This window comes from Gnatocerus cornutus, unplaced genomic scaffold, assembly GCF_029298725.1.
Source record: "Gnatocerus cornutus isolate USDA-ARS CGAHR unplaced genomic scaffold, icGnaCorn1.1 ctg00000021.1, whole genome shotgun sequence".
Lineage (NCBI taxonomy): Eukaryota > Metazoa > Arthropoda > Insecta > Coleoptera > Tenebrionidae > Gnatocerus > Gnatocerus cornutus.
The window spans coordinates 3,019,079-3,043,532 of record NW_028275373.1 but is presented as its reverse complement, the minus strand read 5'-3'; positions in this window follow the sequence as shown (position 1 = coordinate 3,043,532).

Below are 24,454 nucleotides of genomic sequence, written 5' to 3'. Positions count from 1 at the left end.
CTTGGTAAAAAGTCATGATTTTGTAGATTTCGTGCTCATCTTTGCGAATTCAAGCCAGAAAACAACGAAAATCGGCGAGAAATCGTCGTTTTGCATCGAAATATGCGGTTTTCTGTAAGAATTTTGATGATTTCGTGCAGAATTCTGCTGTTTTCTTGCAATTCAGCCGTTGAATCTTAGTAAAAAGTCTTCTCTAAGAATTTTGATGATTTCGTGCAGAATTCTGCTGTTTTCTTGCAATTCAGCCGTTGAATCTTGGTAAAAAGTCATGATTTTGTAGATTTCGTGCTCTTCTTTGCGAATTCAAGCCAGAAAACAACGAAAATCGGCGAGAAATCGTCGTTTTGCATCGAAATATGCGGTTTTCTGTAAGAATTTTGATGATTTCGTGCAGAATTCTGCTGTTTTCTTGCAATTCAGCCGTTGAATCTTGGTAAAAAGTCATGATTTTGTAGATTTCGTGCTCCTCTATGCGAATTCAAGCCAGAAAACAACGAAAATCGGCGAGAAATAATCGTTTTGCATCGAAATATGCGGTTTTCTGTAAGAATTTTGATGATTTCGTGCAGAATTCTGCTGTTTTCTTGCAATTCAGCCGTTGAATCTTGGTAAAAAGTCATGATTTTGTAGATTTCGTGCTCCTCTATGCGAATTCAAGCCAGAAAACCACGAAAATCGGCGAGAAATCGTCGTTTTGCATCGAAATATGCGGTTTTCTCTAAGAATTTTGATGATTTCGTGCAGAATTCTGCTGTTTTCTTGCAATTCAGCTGTTGAATCTAGGTAAAAAGTGATAATTTTGTAGATTTCGTGCTCTTCTTTGCGAATTCAAGCCAGAAAACAACGAAAATCGGCGAGAAATCGTCGTTTTGCATCGAAATATGCGGTTTTCTCTAAGAATTTTGACGATTTCGTGCAGAATTCTGCTGTTTTCTTGCAATTCAGCTGTTGAATCTAGGTAAAAAGTCATGATTTTGTAGATTTCGTGCTCTTCTTGGCGAATTCACGATAGAAAACAACGAAAATCGGCGAGAAATCGTTGTTTTGCATCGAAATATGCAGTTTTCTCTAAGAATTTTGATGATTTCGTGCAGAGTTCTGCTGTTTTCTTGCAATTCAGCCGTTGAATCTTGGTAAAAAGTCATGATTTTGTAGATTTCGTGCTCTTCTTTGCGAATTCAAGCCAGAAAACAACGAAAATCGGCGAGAAATCGTCGTTTTGCATCGAAATATGCGGTTTTCTGTAAGAATTTTGATGATTTTGTGCAGAATTCTGCTGTTTTCTTGCAATTCAGCTGTTGAATCTTGGTAAAAAGTCATGATTTTGTAGATTTCGTGCTCTTCTTTGCGAATTCAAGCCAGAAAACAACGAAAATCGGCGAGAAATCGTCGTTTTGCATCGAAATATGCGGTTTTCTGTAAGAATTTTGATGATTTCGTGCAGAATTCTGCTGTTTTCTTGCAAATTCAGCCGTTGAATCTTGGTAAAAAGTCATGATTTTGTAGATTCCGTGCTCTTCTTTGCGAATTCAAGATAGAAAACAACGAAAATCAGCGAGAAATCGTCGTTTTGCATCGAAATATGCGGTTTTCTCTAAGAATTTTGATAATTTCGTGCAGAATTCTGCTGTTTTCTTGCAATTCAGCCGTTAAATCTTGGTAAAATGTGATGATTTTGTGGATTTCGTGCTCTTCTTTGCGAATTCAAGCCAGAAAACAACGAAAATCGGCGAGAAATCGTCGTTTTGCATCGAAATATGCGGTTTTCTCTAAGAATTTTGATGATTTCGTGCAGAATTCTGCTGTTTTCTTGCAATTCAGCCGTTGAATCTTGGTAAAAAGTCATGATTTTGTAGATTTCGTGCTCTTCTTTGCGAATTCAAGCCAGAAAACAACGAAAATCGGCGAGAAATCGTCGTTTTGCATCGAAATATGCGGTTTTCTGTAAGAATTTTGATGATTTCGTGCAGAATTCTGCTGTTTTCTTGCAATTCAGCCGTTGAATCTTGGTAAAAAATCATGATTTTGTAGATTTCGTGCTCTTCTTTGCGAATTCAAGCCAGAAAACAACGAAAATCGGCGAGAAATAATCGTTTTGCATCGAAATATGCGGTTTTCTGTAAGAATTTTGATGATTTCGTGCAGAATTCTGCTGTTTTCTTGCAATTCAGGTGTTGAATCTTGGTAAAAAGTCATGATTTTGTAGATTTCGTGCTCTTCTTTGCGAATTCAAGCCAGAAAACAACGAAAATCGGCGAGAAATAATCGTTTTGCATCGAAATATGCGGTTTTCTGTAAGAATTTTGATGATTTCGTGCCGAACTCTGCTGTTTTCTTGCAATTCAGCTGTTGAATCTTGGTAAAAAGTCATGATTTTGTAGATTTCGTGCTCCTCTTTGCGAATTCAAGCCAAAAAACCACAAAAATCGGCGAGAAATCGTCGTTTTGCATCGAAATATGCGGTCTTCTCTAAGAATTTTGATGATTTCGTGCAGAATTCTGCTGTTTTCTTGCAATTCAGCCGTTGAATCTTGGTAAAAAGTCATGATTTTGTAGATTTCGTGCTCATCTTTGCGAATTCAAGCCAGAAAACAACGAAAATCGGCGAGAAATCGTCGTTTTGCATCGAAATATGCGGTTTTCTGTAAGAATTTTGATGATTTCGTGCAGAATTCTGCTGTTTTCTTGCAATTCAGCCGTTGAATCTTAGTAAAAAGTCTTCTCTAAGAATTTTGATGATTTCGTGCAGAATTCTGCTGTTTTCTTGCAATTCAGCCGTTGAATCTTGGTAAAAAGTCATGATTTTGTAGATTTCGTGCTCTTCTTTGCGAATTCAAGCCAGAAAACAACGAAAATCGGCGAGAAATCGTCGTTTTGCATCGAAATATGCGGTTTTCTGTAAGAATTTTGATGATTTCGTGCAGAATTCTGCTGTTTTCTTGCAATTCAGCCGTTGAATCTAGGTGAAAAGTCATGATTTTGTAGATTTCGTGCTCTTCTTGGCGAATTCAAGATAGAAAACAACGAAAATCGGCGAGAAATCGTTGTTTTCCATCGAAATATGCAGTTTTCTCTAAGAATTTTGATGATTTCGTGCAGAATTCTGCTGTTTTCTTGCAATTCAGCCGTTGAATCTTGGTAAAAAGTCATGATTTTGTAGATTTCGTGCTCTTCTTTGCGAATTCAAGCCAGAAAACAACGAAAATCGGCGAGAAATCGTCGTTTTGCATCAAAATATGCGGTTTTCTGTAAGAAGTTTGATGATTTCGTGCAGAATTCTGCTGTTTTCTTGCAATTCAGCCGTTGAATCTTGGTAAAAAGTCATGATTTTGTAGATTTCGTGCTCTTCTTTGCGAATTCAAGCCAGAAAACAACGAAAATCGGCGAGAAATCGTCGTTTTGCATCGAAATATGCGGTTTTCTCTAAGAATTTTGATGATTTCGTGCAGAATTCTGCTGTTTTCTTGCAATTCAGCCGTTGAATCTTGGTAAAAAGTCATGATTTTGTAGATTCCGTGCTCTTCTTTGCGAATTCAAGATAGAAAACAACAAAAATCAGCGAGAAATCGTCGTTTTGCATCGAAATATGCGGTTTTCTCTAAGAATTTTGATGATTTCGTGCAGAATTCTGCTGTTTTCTTGCAATTCAGCCGTTGAATCTTGGTAAAAAGTCATGATTTTGTAGATTTCGTGCTCTTCTTTGCGAATTCAAGCCAGAAAACAACGAAAATCGGCGAGAAATCGTCGTTTTGCATCGAAATATGCGGTTTTCTCTAAGAATTTTGACGATTTCGTGCAGAATTCCGCTGTTTTCTTGCAATTCAGCCGTTGAATCTTGGTAAAAAGTCATGATTTTGTAGATTTCGTGCTCTTCTTTGCAAATTCATGCCAGAAAACAACGAAAATCGGCGAGAAATCGTTGTTTTGCATCGAAATATGCGGTTTTCTGTAAGAATTTTGATGATTTCGTGCAGAATTCTGCTGTTTTCTTGCAATTCAGCCGTTGAATCTTGGTAAAAATTCATGATTTTGTAGATCTCGTGCTCTTCTTTGCGAATTCAAGCGAGAAAACAACGAAAATCGGCGAGAAATCGTCGTTTTGCATCGAAATATGCGGTTTTCTGTAAGAATTTTGATGATTTCGTGCAGAATTCTGCTGTTTTCTTGCAATTCAGCCGTTGAATCTAGGTAAAAAGTCATGATTTTATAGATTTCGTGCTCTTCTTGGCGAATTCAAGATAGAAAACAACGAAAATCGGCGAGAAATCGTTGTTTTGCATCGAAATATGCGGTTTTCTGTAAGAATTTTGATGATTTCGTGCAGAATTCTGCTGTTTCCTTGCAATTCAGCCGTTGAATCTTGGTAAAAAGTCATGATTTTTTAGATTTCGTGCTCTTCTTTGCGAATTCAAGCCAGAAAACAACGAAAATCGGCGAGAAATCGTCGTTTTGCATCGAAATATGCGGTTTTCTGTAAGAATTTTGATGATTTCGTGCAGAATTCTGCTGTTTTCTTGCAATTCAGCCGTAGAATCTTGGTAAAAAGTCATGATTTTGTAGATTTCGTGCTCGTCTTTGCGAATTCAAGCCAGAAAACAACGAAAATCGGCGAGAAATCGTCGTTTTGCATCGAAATATGCGGTTTTCTCTAAGAATTTTGACGATTTCGTGCAGAATTCTGCTGTTTTCTTGCAATTCAGCTGTTGAATCTTGGTAAAAAGTCATGATTTTGTAGATTTCGTGCTCTTCTTGGCGAATTCAAGATAGAAAACAACGAAAATCGGCGAGAAATCGTTGTTTTGCATCGAAATATGCAGTTTTCTCTGAGAATTTTGATGATTTCGTGCAGAATTCTGCTGTTTTCTTGCAATTCAGCCGTTGAATCTTGGTAAAAAGTCATGATTTTGTAGATTTCGTGCTCTTCTTTGCGAATTCAAGCCAGAAAACAACGAAAATCGGCGAGAAATCGTCGTTTTGCATCGAAATATGCGGTTTTCTGTAAGAATTTTGATGATTTCGTGCAGAATTCTGCTGTTTTCTTGCAATTCAGCCGTAGAATCTTGGTAAAAAGTGATGATTTTGTAGATTTCGTGCTCTTCTTTGCGAATTCAAGCCAGATAACAACGAAAATCGGCAAGACATCGTTGTTTTGCATCGAAATATGCGGTTTTCTGTAAGAATTTTGATGATTTCGTGCAGAATTCTGCTGTTTTCTTGCAATTCAGCCGTTGAATCTTGGTAAAAAGTCATGATTTTGTAGATTTCGTGCTCTTCTTTGCGAATTCAAGCCAGAAAACAACGAAAATCGGCGAGAAATCGTCGATTTGCATCGAAAAATGCGGTTTTCTGTAAGAATTTTGATGATTTCGTGCAGAATTCTGCGGTTTTCTTGCAATTCAGCTGTTGAATCTTAGTAAAAAGTCATGATTTTGTAGATCTCGTGCTCTTCTTTGCGAATTCAAGCCAGAAAACAACGAAAATAGGCGAGAAATCGTCGTTTTGCATCGAAATATGCGGTTTTCTGTAAGAATTTTGATGATTTCGTGCAGAATTCTGCTGTTTTCTTGCAATTCAGCCGTAGAATCTTGGTAAAAAGTGATGATTTAGTAGATTTCGTGCTCTTCTTTGCGAATTCAAGCCAGATAACAACGAAAATCGGCGAGACATCGTTGTTTTGCATCGAAATATGCGGTTTTCTGTAAGAATTTTGATGATTTCGTGCAGAATTCTGCTGTTTTCTTGCAATTCAGCCGTTGAATCTTGGTAAAAAGTCATGATTTTGTAGATTTCGTGCTCTTCTTTGCGAATTCAAGCCAGAAAACAACGAAAATCGGCGAGAAATCGTCGTTTTGCATCGAAATATGCGGTTTTCTCTAAGAATTTTGACGATTTCGTGCAGAATTCCGCTGTTTTCTTGCAATTCAGCCGTTGAATCTTGGTAAAAAGTCATGATTTTGTAGATTTCGTGCTCTTCTTTGCAAATTCATGCCAGAAAACAACGAAAATCGGCGAGAAATCGTTGTTTTGCATCGAAATATGCGGTTTTCTGTAAGAATTTTGATGATTTCGTGCAGAATTCTGCTGTTTTCTTGCAATTCAGCCGTTGAATCTTGGTAAAAATTCATGATTTTGTAGATCTCGTGCTCTTCTTTGCGAATTCAAGCGAGAAAACAACGAAAATCGGCGAGAAATCGTCGTTTTGCATCGAAATATGCGGTTTTCTGTAAGAATTTTGATGATTTCGTGCAGAATTCTGCTGTTTTCTTGCAATTCAGCCGTTGAATCTAGGTAAAAAGTCATGATTTTATAGATTTCGTGCTCTTCTTGGCGAATTCAAGATAGAAAACAACGAAAATCGGCGAGAAATCGTTGTTTTGCATCGAAATATGCGGTTTTCTGTAAGAATTTTGATGATTTCGTGCAGAATTCTGCTGTTTTCTTGCAATTCAGCCGTTGAATCTTGGTAAAAAGTCATGATTTTTTAGATTTCGTGCTCTTCTTTGCGAATTCAAGCCAGAAAGCAACGAAAATCGGCGAGAAATCGTCGTTTTGCATCGAAATATGCGGTTTTCTGTAAGAATTTTGATGATTTCGTGCAGAATTCTGCTGTTTTCTTGCAATTCAGCCGTAGAATCTTGGTAAAAAGTCATGATTTTGTAGATTTCGTGCTCGTCTTTGCGAATTCAAGCCAGAAAACAACGAAAATCGGCGAGAAATCGTCGTTTTGCATCGAAATATGCGGTTTTCTCTAAGAATTTTGACGATTTCGTGCAGAATTCTGCTGTTTTCTTGCAATTCAGCTGTTGAATCTTGGTAAAAAGTCATGATTTTGTAGATTTCGTGCTCTTCTTTGCGAATTCAAGCCAGAAAACAACGAAAATCGGCGAGAAATCGTCGTTTTGCATCGAAATATGCGGTTTTCTGTAAGAATTTTGATGATTTCGTGCAGAATTCTGCTGTTTTCTTGCAATTCAGCCGTTGAATCTTGGTAAAAAATCATGATTTTGTAGATTTCGTGCTCTTCTTTGCGAATTCAAGCCAGAAAACAACGAAAATCGGCGAGAAATAATCGTTTTGCATCGAAATATGCGGTTTTCTGTAAGAATTTTGATGATTTCGTGCAGAATTCTGCTGTTTTCTTGCAATTCAGGTGTTGAATCTTGGTAAAAAGTCATGATTTTGTAGATTTCGTGCTCTTCTTTGCGAATTCAAGCCAGAAAACAACGAAAATCGGCGAGAAATAATCGTTTTGCATCGAAATATGCGGTTTTCTGTAAGAATTTTGATGATTTCGTGCCGAACTCTGCTGTTTTCTTGCAATTCAGCTGTTGAATCTTGGTAAAAAGTCATGATTTTGTAGATTTCGTGCTCCTCTTTGCGAATTCAAGCCAAAAAAACCACAAAAATCGGCGAGAAATCGTCGTTTTGCATCGAAATATGCGGTCTTCTCTAAGAATTTTGATGATTTCGTGCAGAATTCTGCTGTTTTCTTGCAATTCAGCCGTTGAATCTTGGTAAAAAGTCATGATTTTGTAGATTTCGTGCTCATCTTTGCGAATTCAAGCCAGAAAACAACGAAAATCGGCGAGAAATCGTCGTTTTGCATCGAAATATGCGGTTTTCTGTAAGAATTTTGATGATTTCGTGCAGAATTCTGCTGTTTTCTTGCAATTCAGCCGTTGAATCTTAGTAAAAAGTCTTCTCTAAGAATTTTGATGATTTCGTGCAGAATTCTGCTGTTTTCTTGCAATTCAGCCGTTGAATCTTGGTAAAAAGTCATGATTTTGTAGATTTCGTGCTCTTCTTTGCGAATTCAAGCCAGAAAACAACGAAAATCGGCGAGAAATCGTCGTTTTGCATCGAAATATGCGGTTTTCTGTAAGAATTTTGATGATTTCGTGCAGAATTCTGCTGTTTTCTTGCAATTCAGCCGTTGAATCTAGGTGAAAAGTCATGATTTTGTAGATTTCGTGCTCTTCTTGGCGAATTCAAGATAGAAAACAACGAAAATCGGCGAGAAATCGTTGTTTTCCATCGAAATATGCAGTTTTCTCTAAGAATTTTGATGATTTCGTGCAGAATTCTGCTGTTTTCTTGCAATTCAGCCGTTGAATCTTGGTAAAAAGTCATGATTTTGTAGATTTCGTGCTCTTCTTTGCGAATTCAAGCCAGAAAACAACGAAAATCGGCGAGAAATCGTCGTTTTGCATCAAAATATGCGGTTTTCTGTAAGAAGTTTGATGATTTCGTGCAGAATTCTGCTGTTTTCTTGCAATTCAGCCGTTGAATCTTGGTAAAAAGTCATGATTTTGTAGATTTCGTGCTCTTCTTTGCGAATTCAAGCCAGAAAACAACGAAAATCGGCGAGAAATCGTCGTTTTGCATCGAAATATGCGGTTTTCTCTAAGAATTTTGATGATTTCGTGCAGAATTCTGCTGTTTTCTTGCAATTCAGCCGTTGAATCTTGGTAAAAAGTCATGATTTTGTAGATTCCGTGCTCTTCTTTGCGAATTCAAGATAGAAAACAACAAAAATCAGCGAGAAATCGTCGTTTTGCATCGAAATATGCGGTTTTCTCTAAGAATTTTGATGATTTCGTGCAGAATTCTGCTGTTTTCTTGCAATTCAGCCGTTGAATCTTGGTAAAAAGTCATGATTTTGTAGATTTCGTGCTCTTCTTTGCGAATTCAAGCCAGAAAACAACGAAAATCGGCGAGAAATCGTCGTTTTGCATCGAAATATGCGGTTTTCTCTAAGAATTTTGACGATTTCGTGCAGAATTCCGCTGTTTTCTTGCAATTCAGCCGTTGAATCTTGGTAAAAAGTCATGATTTTGTAGATTTCGTGCTCTTCTTTGCAAATTCATGCCAGAAAACAACGAAAATCGGCGAGAAATCGTTGTTTTGCATCGAAATATGCGGTTTTCTGTAAGAATTTTGATGATTTCGTGCAGAATTCTGCTGTTTTCTTGCAATTCAGCCGTTGAATCTTGGTAAAAATTCATGATTTTGTAGATCTCGTGCTCTTCTTTGCGAATTCAAGCGAGAAAACAACGAAAATCGGCGAGAAATCGTCGTTTTGCATCGAAATATGCGGTTTTCTGTAAGAATTTTGATGATTTCGTGCAGAATTCTGCTGTTTTCTTGCAATTCAGCCGTTGAATCTAGGTAAAAAGTCATGATTTTATAGATTTCGTGCTCTTCTTGGCGAATTCAAGATAGAAAACAACGAAAATCGGCGAGAAATCGTTGTTTTGCATCGAAATATGCGGTTTTCTGTAAGAATTTTGATGATTTCGTGCAGAATTCTGCTGTTTCCTTGCAATTCAGCCGTTGAATCTTGGTAAAAAGTCATGATTTTTTAGATTTCGTGCTCTTCTTTGCGAATTCAAGCCAGAAAACAACGAAAATCGGCGAGAAATCGTCGTTTTGCATCGAAATATGCGGTTTTCTGTAAGAATTTTGATGATTTCGTGCAGAATTCTGCTGTTTTCTTGCAATTCAGCCGTAGAATCTTGGTAAAAAGTCATGATTTTGTAGATTTCGTGCTCGTCTTTGCGAATTCAAGCCAGAAAACAACGAAAATCGGCGAGAAATCGTCGTTTTGCATCGAAATATGCGGTTTTCTCTAAGAATTTTGACGATTTCGTGCAGAATTCTGCTGTTTTCTTGCAATTCAGCTGTTGAATCTTGGTAAAAAGTCATGATTTTGTAGATTTCGTGCTCTTCTTGGCGAATTCAAGATAGAAAACAACGAAAATCGGCGAGAAATCGTTGTTTTGCATCGAAATATGCAGTTTTCTCTGAGAATTTTGATGATTTCGTGCAGAATTCTGCTGTTTTCTTGCAATTCAGCCGTTGAATCTTGGTAAAAAGTCATGATTTTGTAGATTTCGTGCTCTTCTTTGCGAATTCAAGCCAGAAAACAACGAAAATCGGCGAGAAATCGTCGTTTTGCATCGAAATATGCGGTTTTCTGTAAGAATTTTGATGATTTCGTGCAGAATTCTGCTGTTTTCTTGCAATTCAGCCGTAGAATCTTGGTAAAAAGTGATGATTTTGTAGATTTCGTGCTCTTCTTTGCGAATTCAAGCCAGATAACAACGAAAATCGGCAAGACATCGTTGTTTTGCATCGAAATATGCGGTTTTCTGTAAGAATTTTGATGATTTCGTGCAGAATTCTGCTGTTTTCTTGCAATTCAGCCGTTGAATCTTGGTAAAAAGTCATGATTTTGTAGATTTCGTGCTCTTCTTTGCGAATTCAAGCCAGAAAACAACGAAAATCGGCGAGAAATCGTCGATTTGCATCGAAAAATGCGGTTTTCTGTAAGAATTTTGATGATTTCGTGCAGAATTCTGCGGTTTTCTTGCAATTCAGCTGTTGAATCTTAGTAAAAAGTCATGATTTTGTAGATCTCGTGCTCTTCTTTGCGAATTCAAGCCAGAAAACAACGAAAATAGGCGAGAAATCGTCGTTTTGCATCGAAATATGCGGTTTTCTGTAAGAATTTTGATGATTTCGTGCAGAATTCTGCTGTTTTCTTGCAATTCAGCCGTAGAATCTTGGTAAAAAGTGATGATTTAGTAGATTTCGTGCTCTTCTTTGCGAATTCAAGCCAGATAACAACGAAAATCGGCGAGACATCGTTGTTTTGCATCGAAATATGCGGTTTTCTGTAAGAATTTTGATGATTTCGTGCAGAATTCTGCTGTTTTCTTGCAATTCAGCCGTTGAATCTTGGTAAAAAGTCATGATTTTGTAGATTTCGTGCTCTTCTTTGCGAATTCAAGCCAGAAAACAACGAAAATCGGCGAGAAATCGTCGTTTTGCATCGAAATATGCGGTTTTCTCTAAGAATTTTGACGATTTCGTGCAGAATTCCGCTGTTTTCTTGCAATTCAGCCGTTGAATCTTGGTAAAAAGTCATGATTTTGTAGATTTCGTGCTCTTCTTTGCAAATTCATGCCAGAAAACAACGAAAATCGGCGAGAAATCGTTGTTTTGCATCGAAATATGCGGTTTTCTGTAAGAATTTTGATGATTTCGTGCAGAATTCTGCTGTTTTCTTGCAATTCAGCCGTTGAATCTTGGTAAAAATTCATGATTTTGTAGATCTCGTGCTCTTCTTTGCGAATTCAAGCGAGAAAACAACGAAAATCGGCGAGAAATCGTCGTTTTGCATCGAAATATGCGGTTTTCTGTAAGAATTTTGATGATTTCGTGCAGAATTCTGCTGTTTTCTTGCAATTCAGCCGTTGAATCTAGGTAAAAAGTCATGATTTTATAGATTTCGTGCTCTTCTTGGCGAATTCAAGATAGAAAACAACGAAAATCGGCGAGAAATCGTTGTTTTGCATCGAAATATGCGGTTTTCTGTAAGAATTTTGATGATTTCGTGCAGAATTCTGCTGTTTTCTTGCAATTCAGCCGTTGAATCTTGGTAAAAAGTCATGATTTTTTAGATTTCGTGCTCTTCTTTGCGAATTCAAGCCAGAAAGCAACGAAAATCGGCGAGAAATCGTCGTTTTGCATCGAAATATGCGGTTTTCTGTAAGAATTTTGATGATTTCGTGCAGAATTCTGCTGTTTTCTTGCAATTCAGCCGTAGAATCTTGGTAAAAAGTCATGATTTTGTAGATTTCGTGCTCGTCTTTGCGAATTCAAGCCAGAAAACAACGAAAATCGGCGAGAAATCGTCGTTTTGCATCGAAATATGCGGTTTTCTCTAAGAATTTTGACGATTTCGTGCAGAATTCTGCTGTTTTCTTGCAATTCAGCTGTTGAATCTTGGTAAAAAGTCATGATTTTGTAGATTTCGTGCTCTTCTTGGCGAATTCAAGATAGAAAACAACGAAAATCGGCGAGAAATCGTTGTTTTGCATCGAAATATGCAGTTTTCTCTGAGAATTTTGATGATTTCGTGCAGAATTCTGCTGTTTTCTTGCAATTCAGCCGTTGAATCTTGGTAAAAAGTCATGATTTTGTAGATTTCGTGCTCTTCTTTGCGAATTCAAGCCAGAAAACAACGAAAATCGGCGAGAAATCGTCGTTTTGCATCGAAATATGCGGTTTTCTGGAAGAATTTTGATGATTTCGTGCAGAATTCTGCTGTTTTCTTGCAATTCAGCTGTAGAATCTTGGTAAAAAGTGATGATTTTGTAGATTTCGTGCTCTTCTTTGCGAATTCAAGCCAGATAACAACGAAAATCGGCGAGACATCGTTGTTTTGCATCGAAATATGCGGTTTTCTGTAAGAATTTTGATGATTTCGTGCAGAATTCTGCTGTTTTCTTGCAATTCAGCCGTTGAATCTTGGTAAAAAGTCATGATTTTGTAGATTTCGTGCTCTTCTTTGCGAATTCAAGCCAGAAAACAACGAAAATCGGCGAGAAATCGTCGATTTGCATCGAAAAATGCGGTTTTCTGTAAGAATTTTGATGATTTCGTGCAGAATTCTGCGGTTTTCTTGCAATTCAGCTGTTGAATCTTAGTAAAAAGTCATGATTTTGTAGATCTCGTGCTCTTCTTTGCGAATTCAAGCCAGAAAACAACGAAAATAGGCGAGAAATCGTCGTTTTGCATCGAAATATGCGGTTTTCTGTAAGAATTTTGATGATTTCGTGCAGAATTCTGCTGTTTTCTTGCAATTCAGCTGTTGAATCTTGGTAAAAAGTCATGATTTTGTAGATTTCGTGCTCTTCTTTGCGAATTCAAGCCAGAAAACAACGAAAATCGGCGAGAAATAATCGTTTTGCATCGAAATATGCGGTTTTCTGTAAGAATTTTGACGATTTTGTGCAGAATTCTGCTGTTTTCTTGCAATTCATCCGTAGAATCTTGGTAAAAAGTGATGATTTTGTGGATTTCGTGCTCTTCTTTGCGAATTCAAGCCAGAAAACAACGAAAATCGGCGAGAAATCGTTGTTTTGCATCGAAATATGCGGTTTTCTGTAAGAATTTTGATAATTTCGTGCAGAATTCTGCGGTTTTCTTGCAATTCAGCCGTTGAATCTAGATAAAAAGTCATGATTTTGTAGATTTCGTGCTCTTCTTTGCGAATTCAAGCCAAAAAACAGCGAAAATCGGCGAGAAATCGTTGTTTTGCATCGAAATATGCGGTTTTCTGTAAGAATTTTGATGATTTCGTGCAGAATTCTGCTGTTTTCTTGCAATTCAGCCGTTGAATCTAGGTAAAAAGTCATGATTTTGAAGATTTCGTGCTCTTCTTGGCGAATTCAAGATAGAAAACAACGAAGATCGGCGAGAAATCGTTGTTTTGCATTGAAATATGCAGTTTTCTCTAAGAATTTTGATGATTTTGTGCAGAATTCTGCTGTTTTCTTGCAATTCAGCCGTTGAATCTTGGTAAAAAGTCATGATTTTGTAGATTTCGTGCTCTTCTTTGCGAATTCAAGATAGAAAACAACGAAAATCAGCGAGAAAACGTCGTTTTGCATTGAAATATGCGGTTTTCTCTAAGAATTTTGATGATTTCGTGCAGAATTCTGCTGTTTTCTTGCGATTCAGCTGTTGAATCTTGGTAAAAAGTGATGATTTTGTAGATTTCGTGCTCTACTTTGCGAATTCAAGCCAGAAAACAACGAAAATCGGCGAGAAATCGTCGTTTTGCATCGAAATATGCGGTTTTCTGTAAGAATTTTGATGATTTCGTGCAGAATTCTGCTGTTTTCTTGGAATTCAGCCGTTGAATCTTGGTAAAAAGTCATGATTTTGTAGATTTCGTGCTCCTCTATGCGAATTCAAGCCAGAAAACCACGAAAATCGGCGAGAAATCGTCGTTTTGCATCGAAATATGCGGTTTTCTGTAAGAATTTTGATGATTTCGTGCAGAATTCTGCTGTTTTCTTGCAATTCAGCCGTAGAATCTTGGTAAAAAGTGATGATTTTGTAGATTTCGTGCTCTTCTTTGCGAATTCAAGCCAGAAAACAACGAAAATCGGCGAGAAATCGATGTTTTGCATCGAAATATGCGGTTTTCTGTAAGAATTTTGATGATTTCGTGCAGAATTCTGCTGTTTTCTTGCAATTCAGCCGTTGAATCTTGGTAAAAAGTCATGATTTTGTAGATTTCGTGCTCTTCTTTGCGAATTCAAGCCAGAAAACAACGAAAATCGGCGAGAAATCGACGTTTTGCATCGAAAAATGCGGTTTTCTGTAAGAATTTTGATGATTTCGTGCAGAATTCTGCTGTTTTCTTGCGATTCAGCTGTTGAATCTTGGTAAAAAGTCATGATTTTGTAGATTTCGTGCTCTTCTTTGCGAATTCAAGCCAGAAAACAACGAAAATCGGCGAGAAATCGTCGTTTTGCATCGAAATATGCGGTTTTCTGTAAGAATTTTGATGATTTCGTGCAGAATTCTGCTGTTTTCTTGCAATTCAGCCGTTGAATCTTGGTAAAAAGTGATGATTTTGTAGATTTCGTGCTCTACTTTGCGAATTCAAGCCAGAAAACAACGAAAATCGGCGAGAAATCGTCGTTTTGCATCGAAATATGCGGATTTCTCTAAGAATTTTGACGATTTCGTGCAGAATTCTGCTGTTTTCTTGCAATTCAGCTGTTGAATCTTGGTAAAAAGTCATGATTTTGTAGATTTCCTGCTCTTCTTGGCGAATTCAAGATAGAAAACAACGAAAATCGGCGAGAAATCGTTGTTTTGCATCGAAATATGCAGTTTTCTCTGAGAATTTTGATGATTTCGTGCAGAATTCTGCTGTTTTCTTGCAATTCAGCCGTTGAATCTTGGTAAAAAGTCATGATTTTGTAGATTTCGTGCTCTTCTTTGCGAATTCAAGCCAGAAAACAACGAAAATCGGCGAGAAATCGTTGTTTTGCATCGAAATATGCAGTTTTCTCTGAGAATTTTGATGATTTCGTGCAGAATTCTGCTGTTTTCTTGCGATTCAGCTGTTGAATCTTGGTAAAAAGTCATGATTTTGTAGATTTCGTGCTCTTCTTTGCGAATTCAAGCCAGAAAACAACGAAAATCGGCGAGAAATCGTCGTTTTGCATCGAAATATGCGGTTTTCTGTAAGAATTTTGATGATTTCGTGCAGAATTCTGCTGTTTTCTTGCAATTCAGCCGTTGAATCTTGGTAAAAAGTGATGATTTTGTAGATTTCGTGCTCTACTTTGCGAATTCAAGCCAGAAAACAACGAAAATCGGCGAGAAATCGTCGTTTTGCATCGAAATATGCGGTTTTCTGTAAGAATTTTGATGATTTCGTGCAGAATTCTGCTGTTTTCTTGCAATTCAGCCGTTGAATCTTGGTAAAAAGTCATGATTTTGTAGATTTCGTGCTCCTCTATGCGAATTCAAGCCAGAAAACCACGAAAATCGGCGAGAAATCGTCGTTTTGCATCGAAATATGCGGTTTTCTGTAAGAATTTTGATGATTTCGTGCAGAATTCTGCTGTTTTCTTGCAATTCAGCCGTAGAATCTTGGTAAAAAGTGATGATTTTGTAGATTTCGTGCTCTTCTTTGCGAATTCAAGCCAGAAAACAACGAAAATCGGCGAGAAATCGATGTTTTGCATCGAAATATGCGGTTTTCTGTAAGAATTTTGATGATTTCGTGCAGAATTCTGCTGTTTTCTTGCAATTCAGCCGTTGAATCTTGGTAAAAAGTCATGATTTTGTAGATTTCGTGCTCTTCTTTGCGAATTCAAGCCAGAAAACAACGAAAATCGGCGAGAAATCGACGTTTTGCATCGAAAAATGCGGTTTTCTGTAAGAATTTTGATGATTTCGTGCAGAATTCTGCTGTTTTCTTGCGATTCAGCTGTTGAATCTTGGTAAAAAGTCATGATTTTGTAGATTTCGTGCTCTTCTTTGCGAATTCAAGCCAGAAAACAACGAAAATCGGCGAGAAATCGTCGTTTTGCATCGAAATATGCGGTTTTCTGTAAGAATTTTGATGATTTCGTGCAGAATTCTGCTGTTTTCTTGCAATTCAGCCGTTGAATCTTGGTAAAAAGTGATGATTTTGTAGATTTCGTGCTCTACTTTGCGAATTCAAGCCAGAAAACAACGAAAATCGGCGAGAAATCGTCGTTTTGCATCGAAATATGCGGATTTCTCTAAGAATTTTGACGATTTCGTGCAGAATTCTGCTGTTTTCTTGCAATTCAGCTGTTGAATCTTGGTAAAAAGTCATGATTTTGTAGATTTCCTGCTCTTCTTGGCGAATTCAAGATAGAAAACAACGAAAATCGGCGAGAAATCGTTGTTTTGCATCGAAATATGCAGTTTTCTCTGAGAATTTTGATGATTTCGTGCAGAATTCTGCTGTTTTCTTGCAATTCAGCCGTTGAATCTTGGTAAAAAGTCATGATTTTGTAGATTTCGTGCTCTTCTTTGCGAATTCAAGCCAGAAAACAACGAAAATCGGCGAGAAATCGTTGTTTTGCATCGAAATATGCAGTTTTCTCTAAGAATTTTGATGATTTTGTGCAGAATTCTGCTGTTTTCTTGCAATTCAGCCGTTGAATCTTGGTAAAAAGTCATGATTTTGTAGATTTCGTGCTCTTCTTTGCGAATTCAAGATAGAAAACAACGAAAATCAGCGAGAAAACGTCGTTTTGCATTGAAATATGCGGTTTTCTCTAAGAATTTTGATGATTTCGTGCAGAATTCTGCTGTTTTCTTGCGATTCAGCTGTTGAATCTTGGTAAAAAGTCATGATTTTGTAGATTTCGTGCTCTTCTTTGCGAATTCAAGCCAGAAAACAACGAAAATCGGCGAGAAATCGTCGTTTTGCATCGAAATATGCGGTTTTCTGTAAGAATTTTGATGATTTCGTGCAGAATTCTGCTGTTTTCTTGCAATTCAGCCGTTGAATCTTGGTAAAAAGTGATGATTTTGTAGATTTCGTGCTCTACTTTGCGAATTCAAGCCAGAAAACAACGAAAATCGGCGAGAAATCGTCGTTTTGCATCGAAATATGCGGTTTTCTGTAAGAATTTTGATGATTTCGTGCAGAATTCTGCTGTTTTCTTGCAATTCAGCCGTTGAATCTTGGTAAAAAGTCATGATTTTGTAGATTTCGTGCTCCTCTATGCGAATTCAAGCCAGAAAACCACGAAAATCGGCGAGAAATCGTCGTTTTGCATCGAAATATGCGGTTTTCTGTAAGAATTTTGATGATTTCGTGCAGAATTCTGCTGTTTTCTTGCAATTCAGCCGTTGAATCTTGGTAAAAAGTCATGATTTTGTAGATTTCGTGCTCTTCTTTGCGAATTCAAGCCAGAAAACAACGAAAATCGGCGAGAAATCGTTGTTTTGCATCGAAATATGCAGTTTTCTCTGAGAATTTTGATGATTTCGTGCAGAATTCTGCTGTTTTCTTGCGATTCAGCTGTTGAATCTTGGTAAAAAGTCATGATTTTGTAGATTTCGTGCTCTTCTTTGCGAATTCAAGCCAGAAAACAACGAAAATCGGCGAGAAATCGTCGTTTTGCATCGAAATATGCGGTTTTCTGTAAGAATTTTGATGATTTCGTGCAGAATTCTGCTGTTTTCTTGCAATTCAGCCGTTGAATCTTGGTAAAAAGTGATGATTTTGTAGATTTCGTGCTCTACTTTGCGAATTCAAGCCAGAAAACAACGAAAATCGGCGAGAAATCGTCGTTTTGCATCGAAATATGCGGTTTTCTGTAAGAATTTTGATGATTTCGTGCAGAATTCTGCTGTTTTCTTGCAATTCAGCCGTTGAATCTTGGTAAAAAGTCATGATTTTGTAGATTTCGTGCTCCTCTATGCGAATTCAAGCCAGAAAACCACGAAAATCGGCGAGAAATCGTCGTTTTGCATCGAAATATGCGGTTTTCTGTAAGAATTTTGATGATTTCGTGCAGAATTCTGCTGTTTTCTTGCAATTCAGCCGTAGAATCTTGGTAAAAAGTGATGATTTTGTAGATTTCGTGCTCTTCTTTGCGAATTCAAGCCAGAAAACAACGAAAATCGGCGAGAAATCGATGTTTTGCATCGAAATATGCGGTTTTCTGTAAGAATTTTGATGATTTCGTGCAGAATTCTGCTGTTTTCTTGCAATTCAGCCGTTGAATCTTGGTAAAAAGTCATGATTTTGTAGATTTCGTGCTCTTCTTTGCGAATTCAAGCCAGAAAACAACGAAAATCGGCGAGAAATCGACGTTTTGCATCGAAAAATGCGGTTTTCTGTAAGAATTTTGATGATTTCGTGCAGAATTCTGCTGTTTTCTTGCGATTCAGCTGTTGAATCTTGGTAAAAAGTCATGATTTTGTAGATTTCGTGCTCTTCTTTGCGAATTCAAGCCAGAAAACAACGAAAATCGGCGAGAAATCGTCGTTTTGCATCGAAATATGCGGTTTTCTGTAAGAATTTTGATGATTTCGTGCAGAATTCTGCTGTTTTCTTGCAATTCAGCCGTTGAATCTTGGTAAAAAGTGATGATTTTGTAGATTTCGTGCTCTACTTTGCGAATTCAAGCCAGAAAACAACGAAAATCGGCGAGAAATCGTTGTTTTGCATCGAAATATGCGGATTTCTCTAAGAATTTTGACGATTTCGTGCAGAATTCTGCTGTTTTCTTGCAATTCAGCTGTTGAATCTTGGTAAAAAGTCATGATTTTGTAGATTTCCTGCTCTTCTTGGCGAATTCAAGATAGAAAACAACGAAAATCGGCGAGAAATCGTTGTTTTGCATCGAAATATGCAGTTTTCTCTGAGAATTTTGATGATTTCGTGCAGAATTCTGCTGTTTTCTTGCAATTCAGCCGTTGAATCTTGGTAAAAAGTCATGATTTTGTAGATTTCGTGCTCTTCTTTGCGAATTCAAGCCAGAAAACAACGAAAATCGGCGAGAAATCGTTGTTTTGCATCGAAATATGCAGTTTTCTCTAAGAATTTTGATGATTTTGTGCAGAATTCTGCTGTTTTCTTGCAATTCAGCCGTTGAATCTTGGTAAAAAGTCATGATTTTGTAGATTTCGTGCTCTTCTTTGCGAATTCAAGATAGAAAACAACGAAAATCAGCGAGAAAACGTCGTTTTGCATTGAAATATGCGGTTTTCTCTAAGAATTTTGATGATTTCGTGCAGAATTCTGCTGTTTTCTTGCGATTCAGCTGTTGAATCTTGGTAAAAAGTCATGATTTTGTAGATTTCGTGCTCTTCTTTGCGAATTCAAGCCAGAAAACAACGAAAATCGGCGAGAAATCGTCGTTTTGCATCGAAATATGCGGTTTTCTGTAAGAATTTTGATGATTTCGTGCAGAATTCTGCTGTTTTCTTGCAATTCAGCCGTTGAATCTTGGTAAAAAGTGATGATTTTGTAGATTTCGTGCTCTACTTTGCGAATTCAAGCCAGAAAACAACGAAAATCGGCGAGAAATCGTCGTTTTGCATCGAAATATGCGGTTTTCTGTAAGAATTTTGATGATTTCGTGCAGAATTCTGCTGTTTTCTTGCAATTCAGCCGTTGAATCTTGGTAAAAAGTCATGATTTTGTAGATTTCGTGCTCCTCTATGCGAATTCAAGCCAGAAAACCACGAAAATCGGCGAGAAATCGTCGTTTTGCATCGAAATATGCGGTTTTCTGTAAGAATTTTGATGATTTCGTGCAGAATTCTGCTGTTTTCTTGCAATTCAGCCGTAGAATCTTGGTAAAAAGTGATGATTTTGTAGATTTCGTGCTCTTCTTTGCGAATTCAAGCCAGAAAACAACGAAAATCGGCGAGAAATCGATGTTTTGCATCGAAATATGCGGTTTTCTGTAAGAATTTTGATGATTTCGTGCAGAATTCTGCTGTTTTCTTGCAATTCAGCCGTTGAATCTTGGTAAAAAGTCATGATTTTGTAGATTTCGTGCTCTTCTTTGCGAATTCAAGCCAGAAAACAACGAAAATCGGCGAGAAATTCGTTTTGCATCGAAAAATGCGGTTTTCTGTAAGAATTTTGATGATTTCGTGCAGAATTCTGCTGTTTTCTTGCGATTCAGCTGTTGAATCTTGGTAAAAAGTCATGATTTTGTAGATTTCGTGCTCTTCTTTGCGAATTCAAGCCAGAAAACAACGAAAATCGGCGAGAAATCGTCGTTTTGCATCGAAATATGCGGTTTTCTGTAAGAATTTTGATGATTTCGTGCAGAATTCTGCTGTTTTCTTGCAATTCAGCCGTTGAATCTTGGTAAAAAGTGATGATTTTGTAGATTTCGTGCTCTACTTTGCGAATTCAAGCCAGAAAACAACGAAAATCGGCGAGAAATCGTCGTTTTGCATCGAAATATGCGGATTTCTCTAAGAATTTTGACGATTTCGTGCAGAATTCTGCTGTTTTCTTGCAATTCAGCTGTTGAATCTTGGTAAAAAGTCATGATTTTGTAGATTTCCTGCTCTTCTTGGCGAATTCAAGATAGAAAACAACGAAAATCGGCGAGAAATCGTTGTTTTGCATCGAAATATGCAGTTTTCTCTGAGAATTTTGATGATTTCGTGCAGAATTCTGCTGTTTTCTTGCAATTCAGCCGTTGAATCTTGGTAAAAAGTCATGATTTTGTAGATTTCGTGCTCTTCTTTGCGAATTCAAGCCAGAAAACAACGAAAATCGGCGAGAAATCGTTGTTTTGCATCGAAATATGCAGTTTTCTCTGAGAATTTTGATGATTTCGTGCAGAATTCTGCTCTTTTCTTGCAATTCAGCCGTTGAATCTTGGTAAAAAGTCATGATTTTGTAGATTTCGTGCTCTTCTTTGCGAATTCAAGCCAGAAAACAACGAAAATCGGCGAGAAATCGTCGTTTTGCATCGAAATATGCAGTTTTCTGTAAGAATTTTGATGATTTCGTGCAGAAGTCTGCTGTTTTCTTGCAATTCAGCCGTAGAATCTTGGTAAAAGTGATGATTTTGTAGATTTCGTGCTCTTCTTTGCGAATTCAAGCCAGAAAACAACGGTAATCGGCGAGAAATCGTTGTTTTGCGTCGAAATATGCGGTTTTCTGTAAGAATTTTGATGATTTCGTGCAGAATTCTGCTGTTTTCTTGCAATTCAGCCGTAGAATCTTGGTAAAAAGTGATGATTTTGTAGATTTTGTGCTCTTCTTTGCGAATTCAAGCCAGAAAACAACGAAAATCGGCGAGAAATCGTTGTTTTGCATCAAAATATGCGGTTTTCTGTAAGAATTTTGATAATTTCGTGCAGAATTCTGCGGTTTTCTTGCAATTCAGCCGTTGAATCTAGGTAAAAAGTCATGATTTTGTAGATTTCGTGCTCTTCTTTGCGAATTCAAGCCAAAAAACGGCGAAAATCGGCGAAAAATCGTTGTTTTGCATCGAAATATGCGGTTTTCTGTAAGAATTTTGATGATTTCGTGTAGAATTCTGCTGTTTTCTTGCAATTCAGCCGTTGAATCTAGGTAAAAAGTCATGATTTTGTAGATTTCGTGCTCTTCTTGGCGAATTCAAGATAGAAAACAACGAAGATCGGCGAGAAATCGTTGTTTTGCATTGAAATATGCAGTTTTCTCTAGGAATTTTGATGATTTTGTGCAGAATTCTGCTGTTTTCTTGCAATTCAGCCGTTGAATCTTGGTAAAAAGTCATGATTTTGTAGATTTCGTGCTCTTCTTTGCGAATTCAAGATAGAAAACAACGAAAATCGGCGAGAAATCGTCGTTTTGCATCGAAATATGCGGTCTTCTCTAAGAATTTTGATGATTTCGTGCAGAATTCTGCTGTTTTCTTGCAATTCAGCCGTTGAATCTTGGTAAAAAGTCATGATTTTGTAGATTTCGTGCTTCTCTTTGCGAATTCAAGCCAAAAAACCACGAAAATCGGCGAGAAATCGTCGTTTTGCATCGAAATATGCGGTCTTCTCTAAGAATTTTGATGATTTCGTGCAGAATTCTGCTGTTTTCTTGCAATTCAGCTGTTGAATCTTGGTAAAAAGTCATGATTTTGTAGATTTCGTGCTCTTCTTTGCAAATTCATGCCAGAAAACAACGAAAATCGGCGAGAAATCGTCGTTTTGCATCGAAATATGCGGTTTTCTGTAAGAATTTTGATGATTTCGTGCAGAATTCTGCTGTTTTCTTGCAATTCAGCCGTTGAATCTTGGTAAAACGTCATGATTTTGTAGATTTCGGGCTCTTCTTTGCAAATTCAAACCAGAAAACAACGAAAATCGGCGAGAAATCGTCGTTTTGCATCGAAATATGCGGTTTTCTGTAAGAATTTTGATGATTTCGTGCAGAATTCTGCTGTTTTCTTGCAATTCAGCTGTTGAATCTTGGTAAAAAGTCATGATTTTGTAGATTTCGTGCTCTTCTTTGCGAATTCAAGCCAGAAAACAACGAAAATCGGCGAGAAATCGTCGTTTTGCATCGAAATATGCGGTTTTCTGTAAGAATTTTGATGATTTCGTGCAGAATTCTGCTGTTTTCTTGCAATTCAGCTGTTGAATCTTGGTTAAAAGTCATGATTTTGTAGATTTCGTGCTCTTCTTTGCGAATTCAAGCCAGAAAACAACGAAAATCGGCGAGAAATCGTCGTTTTGCATCGAAATATGCGGTTTTCTGTAAGAATTTTGATGATTTCGTGCAGAATTCTGCTGTTTTCTTGCGATTCAGCCGTTGAATCTTGGTAAAAAGTCATGATTTTGTAGATTTCGTGCTCTTCTTTGCGAATTCAAGCCAGAAAACAACGAAAATCGGCGAGAAATCGTCGTTTTGCATCAAAATATGCGGATTTCTCTAAGAATTTTGACGATTTCGTGCAGAATTCTGCTGTTTTCTTGCAATTCAGCTGTTGAATCTTGGTAAAAAGTCATGATTTTGTAGATTTCCTGCTCTTCTTGGCGAATTCAAGATAGAAAACAACGAAAATCGGCGAGAAATCGTTGTTTTGCATCGAAATATGCAGTTTTCTCTGAGAATTTTGATGATTTCGTGCAGAATTCTGCTGTTTTCTTGCAATTCAGCCGTTGAATCTTGGTAAAAAGTCATGATTTTGTAGATTTCGTGCTCTTCTTTGCGAATTCAAGCCAGAAAACAACGAAAATCGGCGAGAAATCGTTGTTTTGCATCGAAATATGCAGTTTTCTCTGAGAATTTTGATGATTTCGTGCAGAATTCTGCTGTTTTCTTGCAATTCAGCCGTTGAATCTTGGTAAAAAGTCATGATTTTGTAGATTTCGTGCTCTTCTTTGCGAATTCAAGCCAGAAAACAACGAAAATCGGCGAGAAATCGTCGTTTTGCATCGAAATATGCAGTTTTCTGTAAGAATTTTGATGATTTCGTGCAGAATTCTGCTGTTTTCTTGCAATTCAGCTGTTGAATCTTGGTAAAAAGTCATGATTTTGTAGATTTCGTGCTCTTCTTTGCGAATTCAAGCCAGAAAACAACGAAAATCGGCGAGAAATCGTCGTTTTGCATCGAAATATGCGGTTTTCTGTAAGAATTTTGATGATTTCGTGCAGAATTCTGCTGTTTTCTTGCAATTCAGCCGTAGAATCTTGGTAAAAAGTGATGATTTTGTAGATTTCGTGCTCTTCTTTGCGAATTCAAGCCAGAAAACAACGAAAATCGGCGAGAAATCGTTGTTTTGCATCGAAATATGCGGTTTTCTGTAAGAATTTTGATGATTTCGTGCAGAATTCTGCTGTTTTCTTGCAATTCAGCCGTTGAATGTTGGTAAAAAGTCATGATTTTGTAGATTTTGTGCTCTTCTTTGCGAATTCAAGCCAGAAAACAACGAAAATCGGCGAGAAATCGTCGTTTTGCATCGAAATATGCGGATTTCTCTAAGAATTTTGACGATTTCGTGCAGAATTCTGCTGTTTTCTTGCAATTCAGCTGTTGAATCTTGGTAAAAAGTCATGATTTTGTAGATTTCGTGCTCTTCTTGGTGAATTCAAGATAGAAAACAACGAAAATCGGCGAGAAATCGTTGTTTTGCATCGAAATATGCAGTTTTCTCTGAGAATTTTGATGATTTCGTGCAGAATTCTGCTGTTTTCTTGCAATTCAGCCGTTGAATCTTGGTAAAAAGTCATGATTTTGTAGATTTCGTGCTCTTCTTTGCGAATTCAAGCCAGAAAACAACGAAAATCGGCGAGAAATCGTCGTTTTGCATCGAAATATGCGGTTTTCTGTAAGAATTTTGATGATTTCGTGCAGAATTCTGCTGTTTTCTTGCGATTCAGCCGTTGAATCTTGGTAAAAAGTCATGATTTTGTAGATTTCGTGCTCTTCTTTGCGAATTCAAGCCAGAAAACAACGAAAATCGGCGAGAAATCGTCGTTTTGCATCGAAATATGCAGTTTTCTGTAAGAATTTTGATGATTTCGTGCAGAAGTCTGCTGTTTTCTTGCAATTCAGCTGTTGAATCTTAGTAAAAAGTCATGATTTTGTAGATTTCGTGCTCTTCTTTGCAAATTCATGCCAGAAAACAACGA